Raw genomic sequence first — 22,980 nt, 5'->3', positions numbered from 1 at the left:
ATCTGAGGGCAGCTAGGAAATGCTGAGCTGTTCGCTTTTGTCTTTTGTCCTCCTGCTCTCGTCATCCTTCGTGGGAGAGACGCAGCATTTCGATGTGGCACCGATCCGCTAATGGCGTGACTTTGATACAAATTTTCAGTGTCTTTAATTTGGTTATTGTACAACCTTAACATGCCGTCATTCTGCGAAAGAGTCCAAGAATTTTAACTAATTACACAACATAGAGTGATTACCAGATTATCATATGCAATTTACGTTTCAAAGTCCTATCGATCCACATCTATAGTTATGGTGCTCCTAACAACAATCTGGGACAATGTTACAGCCGGTCGACGTGGCCGAGCGGTTCTAGGCGCTTCAGTCTGGAACAGAGCGACCGCTACGTTCGCAGGTTAGAATCCTGCCTCGGGCATGGATGTGTGTGATGTCCTTAGGTAGTTAGTTTTAAGTAGTTCTAAGTTCTAGAGGACTGGTGACCTCAGATGTTAAGTCCCATAGTGCTCAGAGTCATTCGAACCATTTGAACAATATTAGATCGTACTGCTTCGGCATATATTTAGTTAGCAGAAGTGGAAGCCAACTAACGCTCATTACAGACGAGAATAAATGACAATGAACAGAATAGGGTCAACCATACAATTGAAGAAAACAACCAGTACGTCACTTTCATTTCAATAAATGGCAGTCATCTTGAACATTTGCTTTTCATTTGCTGACTGCAATTTGATATATTCTTTAAGGTCATAATTCTGTTGTCATTTTACTGTTTATGTAGGTACAATTGTCTTGCACACAAATAATCAGAAAATTTAAATTAGAACTGTGAGTCGCCAACAATAAGGATTCTTAATAATCAGATGGCGTAACTTCATAACTTCATCTACATTTATACTTACCCACACATAAATGGTTCTTTCTATTTCATCATAATATTTAGCAGAAAATTATTTATGTGTACTTGAATCAGTCTGTGCAACATCTACATTACATTTCAAAAGTGATAACTAAGGCATAGACACTATAACTTTAGTTTGAAAGATGGTTGTCCTGTTTGCTTTGATAATTCTGAGTATCTCATGAACCACAAGTATAAGTTAATTTATAAATTTGATAAAAGTTTTCAAGCCTTGTAACGTTTTAACATTTCATTTATAATTATATACTTTGGAACTATGTTTGAGACCAGAGATGTTGATCAGAGCAGAGTGAGTGTGCTAGTAGCAACAGTGTGATAATGTACTTTATTTTAAATGGTCAGAAGTGAAGTGGGAGCAGTACTATTTGTATCAGTTTTTGTAATATGATGTTTAAAGAGAGATATTAATGAGGAAGTTTATAATATTGAATGAATGAGAAAAGGTAGCATTTAAAGATAATGCAATCTTTGCAATTGTAATAACTTAGGACTTTGTTTGTTATAATAGTGCTTATGGTTAACATTTTCTGTAAGCTTGTTTTGTGATGAAGTCATATGGTTCTGTCTTCCAGTGCGAAGATAAATGCTAAAGAGACGTTTTGCGAATTAGTTAATGTGTGAGAAGTGTGGAAAGTGGTATTGTTGCTATGACTTAATGAAGATTACTTAAAACTTAAAGTATCGATTCAGTTATTTCTTTGTCGATGAGGTTAGTACCGATTTTTCATTTCCTTTCATGGTTTTATTTGTTCGCACACTCGCATTGCACATTGTGAGTTGTGTGCTGAGGAAGGCTTTGGAGTACTGAATGAATCACCTCTCACATTGCACATCTTCAGTGCAGTGTTTGAAATTTTATTTGGACGGTCAAATTATTATTATACACTCCTGGAAATTGAAATAAGAACACCGTGAATTCATTGTCCCAGGAAGGGGAAACTTTATTGACACATTCCTGGGGTCAGATACATCACATGATCACACTGACAGAACCACAGGCACATAGACACAGGCAACAGAGCATGCACAATGTCGGCACTAGTACAGTGTATATCCACCTTTCGCAGCAATGCAGGCTGCTATTCTCCCATGGAGACGATCGTAGAGATGCTGGATGTAGTCCTGTGGAACGGCTTGCCATGCCATTTCCACCTGGCGCCTGTTGGACCAGCGTTCGTGCCGGACGTGCAGACCGCGTGAGACGACGCTTCATCCAGTCCCAAACATGCTCAATGGGGGACAGATCCGGAGATCTTGCTGGCCAGGGTAGTTGACTTACACCTTCTAGAGCACGTTGGGTGGCACGGGATACATGCGGACGTGCATTGTCCTGTTGGAACAGCAAGTTCCCTTGCCGGTCTAGGAATGGTAGAACGATGGGTTCGATGACGGTTTGGATGTACCGTGCACTATTCAGTGTCCCCTCGACGATCACCAGTGGTGTACGGCCAGTGTAGGAGATCGCTCCCCACACCATGATGCCGGGTGTTGGCCCTGTGTGCCTCGGTCGTATGCAGTCCTGATTGTGGCGCTCACCTGCACGGCGCCAAACACGCATACGACCATCATTGGCACCAAGGCAGAAGCGACTCTCATCGCTGAAGACGACACGTCTCCATTCGTCCCTCCATTCACGCCTGTCGCGACACCACTGGAGGCGGGCTGCACGATGTTGGGGCGTGAGCGGAAGACGGCCTAACGGTGTGCGGGACCGTAGCCCAGCTTCATGGAGACGGTTGCGAATGGTCCTCGCCGATACCCCAGAAGCAACAGTGTCCCTAATTTGCTGGGAAGTGGCGGTGCGGTCCCCTACGGCACTGCGTAGGATCCTACGGTCTTGGCGTGCATCCGTGCGTCGCTGCGGTCCGGTCCCAGGTCGACGGGCACGTGCACCTTCCGCCGACCACTGGCGACAACATCGATGTACTGTGGAGACCTCACGCCCCACGTGTTGAGCAATTCGGCGGTACGTCCACCCGGCCTCCCGCATGCCCACTATACGCCCTCGCTCAAAGTCCGTCAACTGCACATACGGTTCACGTCCACGCTGTCGCGGCATGCTACCAGTGTTAAAGACTGCGATGGAGCTCCGTATGCCACGGCAAACTGGCTGACACTGACGGCGGCGGTGCACAAATGCTGCGCAGCTAGCGCCATTCGACGGCCAACACCGCGGTTCCTGGTGTGTCCGCTGTGCCGTGCGTGTGATCATTGCTTGTACAGCCCTCTCGCAGTGTCCGGAGCAAGTATGGTGGGTCTGACACACCGGTGTCAATGTGTTCTTTTTTCCATTTCCAGGAGTGTATATAAAAAAAAAAAAACAAAGTTGCAGGGCAGAAGACCGGTTCATTGCGAACAGGTAAGCTATAAATTTCATTATTATTGTAGTTCATATTTAGAGGCACGCACGGTGATTGTCTGACAACATTTACGAGAATAATATCAGTATACGTTCAGAGGATTAATGCAGGTGAAGTGCTTTGTGAAAGTGCTGCACTGTGATTTCAAACAGATTTGAGAATAAAGTCAAATTTGCTTTGTTCATTGATAATTTGTTGTGTAATTACGATAAAAGTTCTGGTACAGCAATTGTTTTCTAAACGAAAAACTATTCGCAACATTCATAGCCAACATTTAACACAAAAATATTTTTGTCACCGAGTCAATGTATGTAAATTTTACTGAGAAGAAATATCTTTCTCGCAGTCGCATTGTTTACGATTTCACATTGTGTAGTCTGAGGTCCACATGTTTCCATCTCAAGTATGCTTTAGATATTTTCAGTCAACATTTCTCAATTATTTGGCTTCGTATATTTTACATTCTGACGTCACTAAATTATTCTAGTATTAAGTCATTTGGAGTTTTCCTGCCAGGATGCGTATCTGTATGGTAGTCTGCTAATTTTTGCAGTCAGATAAAGATTTGTCCTGCAACCACTTATACTAAAATTTCAGTCACACGGTCTGATTTAACGTTTGTTTACACAATTAGTGTCGTAACAGTAGAGCAATTTCACACTGTTCATTAATGCAGCAACATGATTTGATTTCTACATCTATTACCAGTGAACAATATAGACACATTTTCTGCAGAAAAGTTAAAGTATGCTTGTGAAGGAGTACAACTATTGTGTATTCTCTACAACTATGGACACCGATTTTGTGAGACATATTTTACTCCTAATTGTGAACTTCTGAAATACTACTGAGTGTAATGCAAGTGAGATTCTTTTATTTTATGCATTTGTAGTGTTATACTGTGTTTAGAATAACTAATTTTGCTGTTGACCTTTGCTGTTGCTAATGATATATTCCTAGTTAAAAGCATTTTTTTATCGGTTCTGAAGTGTTATGTGGTTAGACAGACAGTGATTCTTTATGCCGTATTTGCAGTGTCGTCCGAAAAAGAGACAGCCAGGGTAAATGCACCACAGGCGCAAAGATGCGGGCTGGTGTCAGTGCCATAGAGGTTCAATGCTAGAGCGAATACCACTACCTCCACTGGCAGTGCTGAGGATGAACATATCGACTTCGCCTCGCATGACTCATATAGCACAATAAAATAATTTGCCCTCAAAACAGAATGATTCATTTAATTAAAAACACTTCCTATTTGAAAGTATAGTTTTTCTAAATTTTGCCAGTGACATGCACTCCAGAGATTGGCTACAACTATTTCAGTGTTGTCTTTCACCTTCATGGCCAATTGGTTATAAACCTGAATATGTGTGGTTATTTAGAATCTGAACCAGCCACATGAATGAGGGCCACCGTGCAAAATCCCAGACAGAAGGCGAATTTTATCACGCATTTTTGTCTCCATACTGGTCGAAACAACACAAAACAAGAGTGAAGAGAGTATTATTGTGTTAAAGAGTTTTAAACAATAAGATTTTTCCAGCCCTGTAGACTATTTTCAGCACATTTTACGTAAAAATCGTTTCTTGTCAAATCCATACAGTCCCTCTGATTTAATAACAACCTGACTAAACTACTGACACGTTTGTGACATTATCTTAACAGGACACTGCAACGACGACAGTGAGTGATTTCAAAATTTACTACAAGCATTGAAGTTTACAGCGTGGAAATTTATTCATGATGTATAGATGGTAACAGAGAGAATTTCCAGTCTCACGTCAGTATAACACATCAGACGAAGGGTTTTCTGCAAATCACAAGAACCGTTGTGAACAGAATAATCAGTTTTCTAGTTCCTGTGATTGCAAATATTAAACAATTGGCATCCGAGAGAACAGTCTAACAATCGCGGCAATTTCAGAGGCAGGAAGAGAAATCCTAGTTTTAGGAACCAAATAAATTACGATATTAATGGCTACACCAACAGGAATTAGTACAATGAAAGATATAACAGCAGGTGCCCTGAAAGACGAAACTTTTAACCCAGATCACGAAGCTGAGGACACTGATCTCAGATCATCTATTATTTCAATCAAAGACGAAATGGTTTGTGCGATCATAACAATAGTGATGAAAGAAGGAAATGAAGGTAGAGAATCCATCTCTCTATGATTAGTACATCAACTGGCGACTGATGCCTCCTCAAGCTGCCATTTCTATTCCTTCTTTTAATTCATTGTGCATTCGACTTCTTTTACTATTCTAGTTAGTTGATAAGTGTAAATAAGTCTCTCCTGCTGTCGTAGTGTATATATAGTAAAATAAGTTTTGGGATTAATTGATATTTAACTACATTGTTTCCTAACTGGCTGTAATATCAATTTACTATGAACATTCGTTAATCGGTGAATAATTTTTGAGAAGTCAACAGTACTGGTGCCACATTGATATATTTGAGAATATTTTTGTGAGGCTAGAAATCCTCAACTACAACTGTTAGTAACAGATAGATATTAATTGACAATTCCAGCTGAATATGTATATTGTGAGAAACTTGATGCAGTGTAAGAAAGATAGCCCATGGGTAAAATATTACGTTTCTTGAAAGAAATACTGAGATTAAAGGTAGGAGTTGATGTGCTTATGGTGCAGATGTATTATTGTGATGAAGTAAGATGTTAATATTTTGTATAGTGAAAATGTCACTTACGTTGAGCAGCAATGAAAAAAATAATGTACTGACTTATGATATGCATATGAAAGTTTAAAGATGTTTTTAGGAAATATTAATTCCGAAAGCCAATGAGGACTGAAGGAAGATAGTGCCTCACTAACGAGGATGTAAGTGGTTTAATTTTATCATTAAAGGTACACTGTGTAGTAGTGAAAACAAGAAGCAAAATGCATTCACCACGAACATTTTCTTTCAGAACTGTGCTCTGTATTTATGAGGGATTATTCCATAGACGCTAGATCTGCTTTGTGGCTGACATATGATCTTTCAGTTTTCAGGAATTTCCAGCCTATTTATGAAAATAAAAGTAACATGTTACTCTTTTGCCATCAGAAATGACAACAGTTTTGTAGTCTCAGCAGTACCAGTGAACTTTGATAGATGCTAATATGATGTGACAGCTACGTTTTGCGTCTAATAGTACACGAAAAGAAAAATTCGGAGTAGGTATTAAAATCCATGGAGAAGAAATAAAAACTTTAAGGTTCGCCGATGACATTGTAATTCTGTCAGAGACAGCAAAGGATTTGTAAAAGCAGTTGAACGGAATGGATAGTGTCTTGAAAGGAGGATATAAGATGAACATTAACAAAAGCAAAACGAGGATCATGGAATGTAGTCGAATTAAGTCGGGTGATGCTGAGGGAATTAGATTAGGAAATGAGTTTTGCTATTTGGGGAGCAAAATAACTGATGATGGTCGGAGTAGAGAGGATATAAAATGTAGACTGGCAATGGCAAGGAAAGCGTTTCTGAAGAAGAGAAATTTGTTAAGGTCGAGTATAGACTTAAGTGTCAGGAAGTCGTTTCTGAAAGTATTTGTGTAGATTGTAGCCATGTATGGAAGTGAAACATGGACGATAAATAGTTTGGACAAGAAGAGAATAGAAGATTTTGAAATGTGGTGTTACAGAAGAATGCTGAAGATTAGATGGGTAGATCACATAACTAATCAGGAGGTATTGAATAGGATTGGGGAGAAGAGAAATTTGTGGCACAACTTGACTAGAAGAAGGGATCGGTTGGTAGGACATGTTCTGAGGCATCAAGGGATCACCAATTTAGTATTGGAGGGCAGCGTGGGGGGTAAAAATCGTAGAGGGAGACCAAGAGATGAGTACACTAAGCTGATTCAGAAGGATGTAGTTTGCAGTAGTTACTGGGAGATGAAGAAGCTTGCACAGGATAGAGTAGCATGGAGAGCTGCATCAAACCAGTCTCAGGACTGAAGACCACAACAACAACAACAGTATAAGATATTTACTGATGCAGGACTGATACTGATAGTACACTAATAACGTTTTCTACTGTAAGAGTGCGTACACAATAACTATCTGTTCTTCCTAATGTTGTAATATATGGTGTATTTGGCAATTAGCATCTAGCCAGACAGATACAAGCATGTAACTAAAAAACTGGATCCAAATCCTTTCATTAATGTTATATATTTTAAGATCAGAGATAAATACTTAACATTGACAATTGACACCAAAATGATGATCAACTGTACATTTGTTAAAGCACTGTGGTTAAAATGACATCAGACTTATACTGACAGGTCTTATATACGATTCATATGACATCCAGGTTATAAGGTAAACATTTGCATCGTATATATTAGATAAGGATCTTGGATGAGACACATGTGTATGGAATTATATGTTTTTCAGGAAAATTCATTATGGTAGTAAGATGGATGTAACTACTTCTCTAATTCTTTCATAAATTTGTTTCATATATTTTTGTAGAAGCATGGGAGATTACCTTGGCTAACACACACACACAAGGCTTAATGGAAGTAGCGATACTGGATGACGTTATACAATTTTCTGAGGTACCAAGTTGGGTGGCTTATGAAAGAAGGGTCAATGGCAACACTGCTCGTTCTGACAATTCTACAGTAATGACTGTAGCTCCCCAAACTCTTGGTCGTCAGTGGAAGTTATGAAATGACATTTCCATCCTCTCAGAGTCTGCTTGGTTAACATACTTACCTCCGAGCTCTGAGGGTTATCAATAGAGAAAGTAAGACCAAAGTACTAGGCTCCTGTGTCTGCCCCGGAAATGTGTTCATACTACTATGTTGATGTAACTGTGTTATGCGTATGTGTGACAATTCATGGCTGCGTGTGACATTTTGTTTTGACATTTTTCCTCCTATTGCATGATGTTGTCTTTGAAGGTTTCGTCAGTAATTTGAACAGAAAATTGTAACTACTTCGTACAGTTTGTACCATATTGCGATGATCTTTGTATCTTTCTTACTTTATTTGAACTGACAAGAATACTTACTTGTCCTTACAGGTTTTCACAATAATTTGAACAACTGTAAATACTTTGTAGTGCTTTGTACCGTACTGTGAAACACGTGTATTTGCATTTCCGTATTCGATCAGGCAAGATGGCGGACTCACACAGGAAGCATTTTGTTATTCCATGTTTTCTCTATTATAACAAAATGTAAAATGATTTACTCCTGAAAACACATTTGTGTATGTAATGTTCTTAGGATTTATATTATTTTCTGCTTGTTCACAGATATAATGTATGTATTGTCACCCAACAGAGGCATTTGTGACCACATATTTTGTATCATTCTTTTCTGTCTCATTCCTTTACTATAATTTTTTGAATTCCTCCTGCTATTGTATCAGCAGAAAGCATTCAGCAAAATTCTTGTTTAATAGGGGACGGGAGATGAAAGGTGGCTGCCCTATTTGCTATGATAATTCTATGTACGTCATGGGGTACAAATATGAATTAATTTGTGAATTTGACGAATGTTGTCAAGCCTTGCAATATCGCTTCAACAATGCCTTTAAATTATACACTTTGGAACTATGTTTGACACCAAGGAAGTCGTCAGAGAGGTTAGCTTTACTTTGTCAGAGTAGAGAGTGAGTGTGCTAGTGGCAACAGGGTGCTAAAGTATTTGGTTTGAAGTGGACAGAAGCGGAGTGGAGGCAGCATTATTTGGAGCAGTTTTTGTAATAGGATGTTTAAAGAGAAATATTAAGCAGACGAATTATAATATTATATGAATGGGAAAAGGTAACATTTAAGGTTAGTGCGGTTAGCTATATTTGAATTCTTAGTACACTGATTGTTATAACAGTGCTTATGGTTCAGATTTTCTGTGAGCATTTTTTGTAAGGAGGTTGTGTCTTTCACTGCAGAGATAAAGACTGAAGAGACATTTTGAGAATTAGTTCATGTGTGAGGAATGTGGAAAGTTTTATTGTTGCTATCACTTAATGAAGCTGAGTTAAAACGTAAAGTGTCCTTTCAGTTATTTCTTTGTCAGTTAAATTAGTGCCTGATCTTTCATTTGCATTCATGGCATTATTTGAATGCACACTTGCATTGGACGTCGTGAGTTGTGTGCTGAGTAATATTTTTGAATATTGATGAAATCCTGTCTCGCATCGCACATCATGAGTACAGTGAGTGAAACTTAACTTTGACAATTAGATCATTATTTTATATTAAAAAAAAAAACAAGATTTCATAGCAGACGTGCGATCCATTGGGCACACGTAAGCTATAAATTTTATTATCATTGTAGTTCGTATTCAGAGTCAGGCACAGTGATTGTCAGAGTACATTTACGAGAATAACAGCAGGAAGTTCAGAGGTTTAATAAGAGTGACGTATTCTATGAATGTGCTACATTCTCATTTTTGTCACCGAGTCAAATGGCGTACATAAATTTTATTGAGAACAGAGTTCTTTCTCGCAGTCGTATTGTTTGATCGATCGGTTGCTCTGTATTTCACATCGTGTAGCGTCAGCTTCACATATTGCCAACTCAAATTAAACTTCAGACATTTTCTGTCAACATTACTCATTCAGCTTAAAATACTTTACCGTCTGACTTCACAATACCACGAGTACTAAAACATTTTAAGAGTATGCTTTGATGTTATCAGTGAAATTTCTGTCACATTGTCACCTACACTCTTAAGGTAAGGTAACAGCAGAATATAGTCTAAACGAGAACATGAAATTAATAACGTATTTTAATGGAATAGCCAGTCATGCTACACATTTTCTTGAGTACAGGAAAACGTCAGTCTTTCTTCTATTTCCTGAAAGTTATACCTCAATATTGGTATCTACCGTCACACATTTCAAAACTAATTATTGTGGCACTCAAGTGAAATTAAAAGGAAATCAGCTGGAGGGAATTTGTTTACTGTAAGATGTTGTCTGTCTTCCCCCTGTGAGGTACACTCGGACTATAGGTCCATTAGGTGGGACGTTTTGAGTCATTCAAGCCAGTTTCTCCTCAGCTGACGTGTTTACAAAGCTTAATAAATATCTAAGAGGGAAGGCTGTAACAGAGAATACTAAAGGTTGAGAGAAGATGGTATAGTGGTTTTGTGAACAGACAAGGCTCTTCTGCGTTGTTTGCATCTGGATGGTTGTATACCAGTTCACAAATTGTATTTGCGTCATTGTGGTTTATATTGTAAAGTAACTAACACTATATTCTCAATATATGTTCGAGCAGGACACGAATGTTCCGTTATCACGTCATAGTCACTACATTTCAGGTTCACAATTCATGTCCTTGCATCTTCATTGATTCTATGTCCCCCAATCCATCCATTTCATTTGAATGCATTTCATTCGTTTCATATATATACATCAGTATCATAATATGATGACTAATAAATATTATTCTATACTCTTTATCTTGACTTTATGGAGAATCTACTTTATCTACATCTTCTATTTATAAAAGTCATTGATTATTTGGAAGCGGGAAGATAAATAAAGTAAATAAAACCGTTACGCACAGCGCTGCAGTCGGCGAAAAAGACGTTAATTGTGTTAGTACTATTTATTCTTTGTATTTGTTCTAGGGAGTTATAACGTTCCGTAGTTGTTTATTCGCTTACATGTTTTACGAGAAAGAGAAATAAAGTAGTATGTTTCCGCATTTTCGTATAATTTTCGGATGCTACGCTCCCTTGCATTTGAACATCACAGCTTCCCACGGCAATAAGAGCGACGGTGGCTACGAAGGATAGGTGCTACACGACCACTATTCCCCAGCTGGCCGAAAGAGCAGTTTATGCAACAATCGAAACAGCAAGTACACTGAGTATCGCAGAAGGTGTATCAGGCTGCGGCAGTTCATGATGATCAACAGGCAGGTACAACCGCACATTTCAGAAATTAAAGGAACTACTAAACAGGCTACAGAGACAAACTGAGGCTTGGGAGACCACTGATTCAGAGGGTCCTGCATCGCACTTAGGAGACAGCGGACAGACGAAACGTGAGCAACAAGTGTATTGGTATCATAAACGAGCCGCCAAGTGTGTTCTATCAAGCAGTTACGCACGCCCTATCAGTAACATGGGAACCGTAATTACAACAGCTTCTTTTTGCCCTTATCACGACGACTTTATTATGTACGATATGTGAAGACTTTATGTTATTATCTGGTAGCCACCGGGTTTGACGTAAACACATTGTCAGTAGACAGAGATATGTCAGTCAAGGACAGTTCGTTAGTCCGCCTCACAGCAGCAGATAAACAGCCGATAAAAACGTATGGCAGCTGCAGCAAGGATGCGAATTTAGGTTTTCGTAATACTTGTCGTTGGACGTTTGCAACAGCGAACTTGCCGCAACAAGTCTTAGGGGCGGATTTTCTGTACGCGTATAGTATCACGATTGACATTCGGCTGGCTCGACTCAAGAAAGGAGAAGAAATGGTAGCGGGGCTTTAGGAAAATTCAGAGGAAGAGGAGGCGGTTCACTACAAGTGACGGAGGTAGACCAGCGTATGGACCTGACAGCACAAACCCCCACCACAGTGGCACATAATGCGGTGGTTCACCACATAAACACAGTGCCAGTCCCTCCACCTCCAGTCCCTTTTAGATCGAGAAGATTGGACCAGACAGGTTCGTGGACGCAAAGGCCGAGTTCGAACGTACGTCAGAAAAAGGAGTGTACGAAGATCTGACAGTGCACAGTCCTCACCTTCATGTCCAGTAATAAATAAATTTAAAAAAAGACGAACGTTCGAGGCCTTACGGTGATTACAGGGAACCGAATGCTCACACAATACCCGATCGACATCCGGTGTATAATATTCGTGATTTTACGAATGTACACTACTGGCCATTAAAATTGCTATACCAAGAAGAAGTCCAGATGATAACTGGGTATTCATTGGACAAATATATAATACTAGAACTGACATGTGATTACATTTTCACGCAGTTTGGGTGCATAGATCCTGAGAAATCAGTACCCAGAACAACCACCTCTGGCCATAATAACGGCCTTGATACGCCTGGTCATTGAGTCAAACAGTGCTTGGACGGCGTGTACAGGTACAGCTGCCCATCCAGCTTCAACACGATACCACAGTTCATCAAGAGTAGTGAGTGGCGTATTGTGACGAACCAGTTGCTCGGCCACCATTTACCAGACGTTTTTAATTGGTGAGAGATCTGGAGAATGTATTTGCCAGGGCAGCAGTCGAACGTTCTCTGTATCCAGAAAGGTCCGTACAGGACCTGCAACATGCGGTCGTGCTTTATCCTGCTGAAATGTAGGGTTTCGCAGGGATCGAATGAAGGGTAGAGCCACGGGTCTTAACACATCTGAAATGTAACGTCCACTGTACAAAGTGCCGTCAATGCGAACAAGAGCTGACCGAGACGTGTAACCAATTGCACCCCATATTATCACTCCAGGTGATACGCCAGTATGGCGATGACGAATACACGCTTCCAATGTGCGTTCACCGCGATGTCTCCAGACACGGATACGATCATCATGATGCTGTAAACAGAACCTGGATTCATCCGAAAAAATGACGTTTTGCCATTCGTGCACCCAAGTTCGTCGTTGAGTACACCATTGCAGGCGCTCCTGTTTGTGATGCAGCGTCAAAGGTAATCGCAGCCATGGTCTCCGAGCTGATAGTCCATGCTGCTCAAACGTCTTCGAACTGTTCGTGCAGATAGTTGTTGTTTTGCAAAGGTCCCCATCTGTTGACTGAGGAATAGAGACGTGGCTGCACGATCCGTTACAGTCATGCGGACAAGATGCCTGTCATCTCGACTGCTAGTGATACGAGGCCGTTGGGATCCAGCACGGCGTTCCGTAGTACCCTCCTGAATCCACCGATTCCGTATTCTGCTAACAGTCATTGGATCTCCACCAACGCGAGCGGAAATGTCGCGATAGGATAAACCGCAATCGCGATAGGCTACAATCCGACCTTTATCAAAGTCGGAAACGTGATGGCACGCATTTCTCCTCCTTACACGAGGCATCACAACAACGTTTCACCAGGCAACGCCGGTCAACTGCTCTTTGTGTATGAGAAATCGTGTCAGCACGTTGTAGGTGTCGCCACCGGCGCCAACCTTGTGTGAATGCTCTGAAAAGCTAATCATTCGCATATCACAGCATCCTATTCCTGTCGGTTTTCGCGTCTGTAGCACGTCATCTTCGTAAGTGTAGCAATTTTAATGGACAGTGGTGTAATATATATTTACTAGAGGACAGTAAGTTTGAGGCTGAAATTATTGGTGAAAAGACCTTATCATTGTAACCAAAACACAGGGTGAATCACTTAAAACTTGCACTGCAAATATTGTTGAAATGGAGAGTGCTATTGACGTGTAGTTTTCACTGAATAGGTTGTAGTCAGTGGCTCGTGTTGTTAGCCAAAAAACAGATTATAATAACATTCAGAAAATGTATTTTTTGTACAGAGATAATGGAGTAATGCCTGTTGACATTAACAAACAAAAAGTAGGGTAAATTAGAATGTCAGTGGTGTTTGTTGCAGGATTCGGGTGCGGATCGTTTATGAGATACAATATTTCGAAAAGTTCCCACGCCCGCACTTGTACAATAGCTGTGGTAGCACACACTAGAGAAAAACACTAGTTACCTTGATTCTGACCAGTAACGAAACAAATGACCATCACTGGTTGTGTTCAAAACGCCCAGCGTTATCTGCAATACACGCTGCCTGTCTGGTATGAAACGACGGCTGCACACGTGCAAGCATTTCAGTAGAGATACCTGCGCAGGCTGCAGTAATACGTCGTTGCCCATCGTCGGGTGTAATTGGTACGAGGGTAATCCCAAAAGTAAGGTCTCCTATTTTTTTATAAGTACAGAACTCTGTTTGTGTGGCAGTTGGTCACACTGCTATGAAGAGTGCTTCACGTGCTGTGTGTACAGATGCGCATGCCGCGCTGAGGAGCTCAGTTTTGGCTTGGCAGCCGTTGGGAATGTAGCTTCCGTTGGATGTTACCGCCAAGTGCGAATTGCGCGCAGTTATTCGGTTCTTGAACGCAAATGGCACTGCGCCGATTGAAATCCATCGCCAATTGACGGAAGTGTATGGTGAGTCGTGCATGGATGTCAAAAATGTTCGTAAGTGGTGTAGAGAGTTTGCAGCTGGTCGGACCTAAATTCACGAGGAACAAAGGAGCGGGAGACAGTCAGTTTCTGAGGAGACAGTGTTGAAGGTTGATCAAAGCATGCGTGAAGATCGGCAGATCACCCTGGATGATCTCTGCACGTTGGTTCCTGAGGTTTCCCGAAGCACCGCTCACAGAATTTTAACGAAAACATTGAACTACCGGAAAGGTGTGCCTCGCACGCTGATTGAGGGCCACATGCGGCAACGAGTTGAGGCTTCCCGCGCATTTCTTCACCGCCTTGCAGCCGAAAAGGACAACTTTCTGGACTCAATTTCTCGGGTGATGAAACCTGAGACCAAGCAACAATCACGCCAGTGGCGGCATCCTTCTTCGCCAAAGCCGCCGAAATTCCAACACAGTCTGCCGGTAAAGTCATGATAATCGTTTTTTGGGATCGGAAATGGGAATTGGGTGGTCGGCTTTATGCCCAGTGGGACCACAATTGACGCTGACAGGTACTGTGAGACTGAAAAAACTCAAACGGGCAATTCAGAACCGGAGATGAGGAATGTTGAGCGAGGGCGTACGCATTCTGCATGACAACGCTCGCCCACACATCGCTCGGCAAACCGTTGCTCCCCTGCAATAGATGCAGTGGAACATTACAGTCCTGACTTGGCGCTCAGTGACTATCACCTGATCCCAAGGTTAAAAGAACATTTGGCCGGAAAGCGATTCAGCTCCGACGTCGAGGTGAAAGACGAGGTTCATAACTTTCTGAACACCATGGCGGCGAGCTGGTATGACATGGGCATACATAAACTGCCACAGCGTCTACAAAAATGCATCCACAGAAATGGTGATTATGTCGAAAAATAGCTAAATGTTCAAGCTGTAAACAGATGTAACCCATTGCAGAAATAAACAGGTCTATGTACTTATAAAAAAATAAGAGACCTTACTTTTGGAATTGCCCTCGTATGTCCTTGTAGACACCGTCTTTCAGCTTTCGCCACAGAAAAAAGTCTACAGTCGTCAAATCCGGGGAACGGCCCGGCCAAGGTACATGACCTTTGCGTCCAACCCTACGACTTGGAAACATTTCGTGAAGACACGCTGCATTACTTCGTGCACTATGAGCTGTACAGCCATCAAGCTGGAACCACAGGTTCTTCCTAGTCTGCAGAGAAACGTCTACTGGCATCCGTGCAAGATGGTCTGTTGGGAGACTGCGATATTCGTGCGCGTTCAGTGTTCTGTTTGTGAAAAACAGGGCTATGAGCTGATGGTTCGCTGTCCCACACCACACGTTTACACTCCAAGAGCGCTGACGCTCCGCCTGACGAAGGTCAGGTGGATTGTCAACAGACCAATAGAGCTTGTTTTAGCGGATTACCTGGCCGTGATTGATTAATGCGGCTTCTTCACTAAACAAAATACGTGTTATCCTTCTAAGTATCCTGTCTTAATGCCCTTGTACAGCATACGATTCTCATAATCGTTTCTATGCAGGTCTTGATAGAGAGAGATGTGATAGGGACGGAACCCATGTCGATGGAGAATGCGCGGGACACTTGCTCGACTAATGCCCTTTCCTTGTGCAATTGCGCGGGAGCTAACGTGCAGATCAACTGCAACAGTCCCACGCCCGGGTTCCCGGGTTCGATTCCCGGCGGGGTCAGGGATTTTCTCTGCCTCGTGATGGCTGGGTGTTGTGTGCTGTCCTTAGGTTAGTTAGGTTTAAGTAGTTCTAAGTTCTAGGGGACTGATGACCATCGATGTTAAGTCCCGTAGTGCTCAGAGCCATTTGAACCATTTGGACTGCAACAGTAGCAACAAAATTAATTTCTCCCTCTCCTATCGTCACTTGTTCCTTCTCTTACGTTGTCCACTTTTTACACGACCACTTTCACATAACTGGTTTAAGAGGTTGATAAAAAACTGCCGAGGTGGTTGACGCCTGTTGCGATATCTTGCCGTATACACCGCACATGAACGAACTGTATTGTTCCTGTTCTCTCCACATACCGTGAGCCTGTCGGCTTTATCTGCATTAGTAAATTCCTTCGTCCATTCACAACCTACCGTTTGGTCTGTCACACACTGACTAGCAAGCCACAATGCACTAAAGGAACACAGAAGCATTCTGTAAGCAAACATTACATCATCTTACCTAGCAACTACTCAGGCTGAATGGCACAAACAAGTGTTGGTGAGTAAACCTTTCAAGATACGGTATCTCGTAAACGACTCGCGCTAAAATCCTGCAACAAACACCACTGACATTATCATTTACCCTACATTTAGTCTGTTAATGTCAATAGACATTGTTCCATTTAAGAAAGTGTATGTTTGCACAAAAGTATCCTTTATAAGTATTCTTATAATCTGTTTATTGATTAACTATACGATCCCCCTGACTACCACTTCATTTGCGAAACCCGCACGTCAATAACACTTTCCATTTCCTCAATATATGAGGTGCAAGTTTTAGCTGATTTACCCCGTATTGCAAAGATAATCGAATTTGGCATTTCTTTGAAAGTTAATAACAATCATAAAGAATTTACAACAGAACTCAATGAGGTGTCAATGGATGACATAGGTCAGGGGCCACCAAACTCTGTAGCAATACTTGCCAAATACTTATTCGTTTAGTCGAATAATTTAATGATGTAAGTAAAGACAGATGATATATAGACATAAGACATGCAACATCAAGCATTAAAAACAATCAAGACCAGTTAAGTTACACCAGTAGATTCTGAGATTTATAATAAATAAATAATATTCCAAGAATATGAGTCTAATTAACGTCATTATGGCTAAATAATGCACGATAGTCTTGCGCACACCACTGGAAACAAAATGAAAAATCCTACAAAAGTGATAGCCAGCGTGACAAGTAAGTATTACATTAGAAAAAGTATTTTGTGTGGTTTGAAAACGTAGCAGGGTATGACTTCCTTTTTTTTTTTTTTACATCAGGTATATTGTGTACATCTTTCCAGTCTGGGGTTTGCTAGTAGTTCTTGAATACCACGCTTCCTTTTTCATTTGTCACCTATGTGGCTTTCCGTTTCTGTTATAATTTATGGCCGGCCGAGGTGGTTGAGCGGTTGTAGGCGCTACAGTCTGGAACCGTGCGACCGCTACGATCGTAGGTTCGAATCCTGCCTCGGGCATGGATGTGTGTGATGTCCTTAGGTTAGTTAGGTTTAAGTAGTTCTAAGTTCTAGGGGACTGAGGACCACAGAAGTTAAGTCCCATAGTGCTCAGAGCCATTTGAACCATTTTTATAATTTATGTCAAATAGCGTAGTATGTCTGCAAACTGTTGAACATCAGGAGCTGGGAGAGCATTAACTATGGGATTTACACTGTAATGTTACAGATGGAACTCTTCATGAAATAGAATCAAAAGACGTGCCTCTGACTTATATAACTCTGATTGATGGGAACTAGGGTTATATGGAATGATTAGTTAAGAAGGAAAAATCTTCTGTAATAATCTCTTGAAGTTATTCATAAACGTCGAAGCTGTATTTCACTTGTGAATATCTTCATCGTAAGCGCCGAGTGAAATTTTGATTATATGTGAATGTGTGTGGAGGGGGGGGGGGAGAGGGAGAGAGAGAGAGAGAGAGAGAGAGAGAGAGAGAGAGAGAGAGAGAGTCTAGTGTACGACAAATTCTGAATTTCTTCTACTACTGTTCCCTTCAAACTCCATTACTTAATTCGAAATACTTCTTAGGTTTCTAAATGTTTGTTGTTTATTTGCAAATATTGTTGTACTGTTGGCGAAATCGATGGAAACATTGCTAACGTGTGTTACATATTGGCGAACGTTGATATTTGATGACGCGAGGCTTATGAAGGGTGTGGAAGTTGGGGGATATTCTTGATGATGAATGATCCTACCCTAAAAACAACTACAACTGTAGTTGCAATGAATGCGATTAAAACGAGCAACAAAACTGAACAAGTAAATGTTGTACTAAAAGGACATGTACTTGAATAACATCTGCATTCTTTTGTTGTAGACTCAGTCGTAGCGTAAGTGTTTGGAATAAAAGGAAACAGTGATAATTGCCTGGTCTAAAGACATCTCCCACTGACCACAAGTAAGTAACCTCCTATGTCAGGTCTTAAAGGACAAGACAGTACAGTCTTTATGAGGCAGCATGTTCTCTGACTCCTCCTGTTAGTTTTCTATTACGCAAATACTGAAAAAGTTGACACTGAGAGTGCATCGCCGACTCTGTAGTTCTGTAAACTTAACTTATTAATTAAATGAAGGTTTCTAAGTTGCCAAAAATTTAACGTTTAGTTTTTTTCTCTTCTTTCGTTCCTACTCATTAGACCTGGGTGGGTGTTTTAGGGCTTTGTTCTTTATGACTACATACCTCAGTGGGATGGGAACGGGGCAGGGGGTTCCCAGTTGGGGATAATTGCGAGGGGACGTATTGTTCTGCCATTTGCCTGATAACCAAGGGAAACCTCGTGAAAACCATGTTCGGAACTGGGGGATTGGGATTATTTAAGTTTTTTTCTGAGACAATGAAGACCATTGTATAAGCCAAAAATTAAAATTGCGTGTGTGTGTGTGTGTGTGTGTATTTGTAAGTGTGGCCGTTGTCAAAACATTTAAATTGAAAATATTTGCATCATATAGTGTATCATGTCAAAAGTGACTGTATTCATAAACCACGATCATTTCAGTTTTTTCTTCTGTGGCTGTAACATTCATCGTCATGTCATTTCTCCAAACGCTAGGTAGGTGTTCAGGCAATAAAGACTGAGCAAGTGTTGTAGTGTTTAGAGCCGCTATTTGTTCTATGTCTGCACGATACGTGAGCTCCGTTCGTAGTGTACTGCCTGTTATGGTGCGTCGTTCTTCACTACACAGCCCCGGTGGCACGTCGAGTAGTCCCCTGTTCGATATGTCGGAGGAATACAACGTCCTGAATGGAGTTTCCAATTAGAAGTTCTGAAATACTGGCCTTCCATACTCTCGCAGCATGAAGGTGGGGTCCCACGTGCCACTGGATATTCAAGAGCCACTGAGTAGCAGGTCGTAAATTACGATTGTGTACCCATTTCTATTTCTCCAATTACAGCGCTGTCTGTGCCGAAATGAAGAAAATGCTTCAGACAGAACGTATGTAGATTTTGCAGAAGAATCTTAATCTGCAACAAAAAACGGGGGTTCCCATTGAAGATTTCAAACTTGACCCACGCTCTGGGTTGGGTGCCGAGTTGGGATGTCCCCCTCCGAGACAAACAAATTGTAATTATAACTTTTTTTGATCCGATGTGCAGTTATCGGGATATTTCAATGTCTTCAGTTAAAATAAACACCCTGTACAGCGAAACACCAGGGAAAATGGATCCGACAGTTCTTAGGAGGGGCAGTCTGTACCCCTGACTGCTAACGACGTACCGACTCAGTTATGTACTGATACACTACCTTTTAAAAACTCCTGGAAGGTTAATCTATAATGGGTGTTCATTAAATAATACAATACTTTTTTCCGAAAGCAGACTGGTTTTATTCGGGATTCCAAAACACCATCTTAGTACCTACTCTTTTGACTACAAAACCCTATTTTTCAACTTAATCTCCATTCAGTGTGACAGCATTCAACCACCTTACTGTCCGCCCCCGGTAGCTGAGTGGTCAGCGCGACAGAATGTCAATCCTAAGTGCCCGGGTTCGATTCCCGGCCGGGTCGGAGATTATCTCCGCTCAGGGACTGGGTGTTGTGTTGTTCTTATCATCATCATTTCATCCCCATCAACGCGCAGATCGCCGGTGTCAATTCGAAAGACCCAGCGAAGGGTCTACCCGACGGGAGGCCCTAGCCACACATTTACATTTACCACCTTACTGGGAGGCTTGTATGCCCACATGGTACCACTCTGCTAGTCGAGGTCGGACCCAACGTCCTGCTGCATCAATAACCTCCCCGTTACCCACGACCTGCTTCTCGCAGAGTACATCCTTCTTTGATACAGATAGATGGAAGTTGGGAGGTGTGAGATATGGTCTGTAGTGTGGATGAGGAAGAACAGTCAAATGAAGTTTTGTGGGCTCCTTTCTGGCTCGCAGACTTGAGTGAGGCCTTGCGTTGTCATGGACAAGAAGAAGTTCGTTTGCATTTCTATTGCGACGAACACGCCGAAGTCCTTTCTTCAGTTACCTGAGGGTAGCACGGTACACGTAAGAATTGGTCGTTGCACCATAAGAGAGAACATCAAACAGAACAACCCCTTCAGAATCCCAGAAACCCGTCGCCGTGGCCTTACCAGCTGAGGATATGGCTTTGAACTTTTTCTTTGGAGGAGAAATGGTGTGGCGCCACTACATAGATTTCCGATTTGTTTACCTTCGAAGTGATTAACCCGTGTTTCATCGCCCGTGACGATGTTCGACAAAAAATTGTCTCGATCAGCGTCGTAACGCACAAGAAATTCCGCACAGATGGTCCTTCGTTGGCCAACGGCTTTGCCGCTGTGGTAACACCGGTTCCCGTCAGATCACCGAACTTAAGCACTGCCAGGCTGGGCTAGTACTTGGATGGGTGACCATCCGGTCTGCCGAGCGCTGTTGGCAAGCGGGGTGCACTCAGCCCTTGTGAGGCGAACTCAGTAGCTACTTGATTGAGAAGTAGTGGCTCCGGTCCCGGAAACTGACATACGGTCGGGAGAGCGGTGTGCTGACCACATGCCCCTCCATATCCGCTTCCAATGACACCTATGGGCTGAGGACGACACGGCGGCCAGTCGGTGACGTTGGGCCTTCGTGACCTGTTCGGGAGGAGTTTTTTAGTCCTTCGTTCTTCTGTATGATCTCCTGTTAGGACGGTAGGTGAATGGTCAGGGTGACGTATTGTCAGTCCTCTGGACCCGGGTTCAATTCTCGGCTGGGTCGGGGAATTTTCTCCGCACAGGGACTGTCCTAATCATTATCCTCATCGACTGCAGGTAGCAGCAGTGGCATCAAAATTGAAAGACCGGCACCCGGTGAAAGGTCTGCCCGTCGGGGTGCCCTAGCCATAGGATTAAATACACTACTCGCCATTAAAATTGCTACACCAAGAAGAAATGCAGATGATATATTATACTAGAACTGACATGTGATTACATTTTCAGGCAATCTGGGTGCACAGATCCTGAGAAATCAGTACCCAGAACAACCACCTCTGCTCGTAATAACGGCCTTGATACACCTGGGCATTGAGTCAAACAGAGCTTGGATGGCGTGTACAGGTACAGCGGCGCATGCAGGTTCAACACGATACCACAGTTCATCAAGAGTAGTGACTGGCGTATTGTGACGAGCCAGGGCAGGGCAGCAGTCGAACATTTTCTGTATCCAGAAAGGTCCGTACAGGACCTGCAACATGCGATCGTGCATTATACTGGTGAAATGTAGGGTTTCGCAGGGATCGAATGAAGGGTAGAGCCACGGGTAGTAACACATCTGAAATGTAACGTCCACTGTTCAAAATACCGGCAATGCGAACAAGAGGTGACTGAGACCCCATACCATCACGCCGGGTGATACGCCAGTATGGCGATGACGAATACACGCTTCTAATGTGCGTTCACCGCGATGTCGCCAAACATCGATGCGACTATCACGATGCTGTAAACAGAACTTGGACTCATCCGAAAAAATGACGTTTTGCCATTCGTGCACCCAGGTTCGTCGTTGAGTAAATCATCGCAGGCGCTCCTGTCTGTAATGCAGCGTCAAGGGAAATCGCAGTCATGGTCTCCGAGCTAATAGTCCATGCTGCTGCAAACGTCGTCGAACTGTTCGTGCAGATGGTTGTTGTCTTGCAAACGTCCCCATCTGTTGACTCAGGGATCGAGACGTGGCTGCACGATCCGTTACAGGCATGCGGATACGATGCCCGTCATTTCGACTGCTAGTGATACGAGGCCGTTGGGATCCAGCACGGCGTTCCGTATTACCCTCGTGAACCCACCGATTCCATATTCTGCCAACAGTCACTGGATCTCGACCAAAGCGAGCAGCAGTGTCGCGATACGATAAACCGAAATCGCGATAGGCTACAATCCGATCTTTATCAAATTCGGAAACGTGATGGTACGCATTTCTCCTCCTTACACGAGGCTTCACAACAACGTTTCACCAGGCAACGCCGGTCAACTGCTGTTTGTGTATGAGAAATGGGTTGGAAACTTTCCTCATGTCAGCACGTTCCCACGCCCGGGTTCCCGGGTTCGATTCCCGGCGGGGTCAGGGATTTTCTCTGCCTCGTGATGACTGGGTGTTGTGTGCTGTCCTTAGGTTAGTTAGGTTTAAGTAGTTCTAAGTTCTATGGGACTGATGACCATAGATGTTAAGTCCCATAGTGCTCAGAGCCATTTGAACCATTTGAATCAGCACGTTGTAGGTCTAACCAGCGGCGCCAACGTTGTGTGAATGCTCTGAAAAGCTAATCATTTGCATTTCACAGCATCTTCTTCCTGTCGGTTAAATTTCGTGTCTGTAGCACGTCATCTTCGTGACGTAGCAATT

At 42.4% G+C, this 22,980-nt stretch overlaps 1 protein-coding gene and 1 pseudogene across 1 annotated transcript in view; one reads left to right on the top strand and one right to left on the bottom strand.

The window, feature by feature from the left end:
• The window catches only part of LOC126253454 (UDP-glucosyltransferase 2-like), a 307,999-nt gene that overhangs the window by 271,621 nt on the left and 13,398 nt on the right, over positions 1–22,980 (bottom strand). The window lies entirely within an intron of this gene.
• On the top strand, positions 20,925–21,042 carry LOC126253783 (5S ribosomal RNA; annotated as a pseudogene).

This window comes from Schistocerca nitens, chromosome 4, assembly GCF_023898315.1.
Source record: "Schistocerca nitens isolate TAMUIC-IGC-003100 chromosome 4, iqSchNite1.1, whole genome shotgun sequence".
Lineage (NCBI taxonomy): Eukaryota > Metazoa > Arthropoda > Insecta > Orthoptera > Acrididae > Schistocerca > Schistocerca nitens.
The sequence above is the reverse complement of the archived record's forward strand: the minus strand, read 5'-3'. Positions and strand labels throughout refer to the sequence as shown.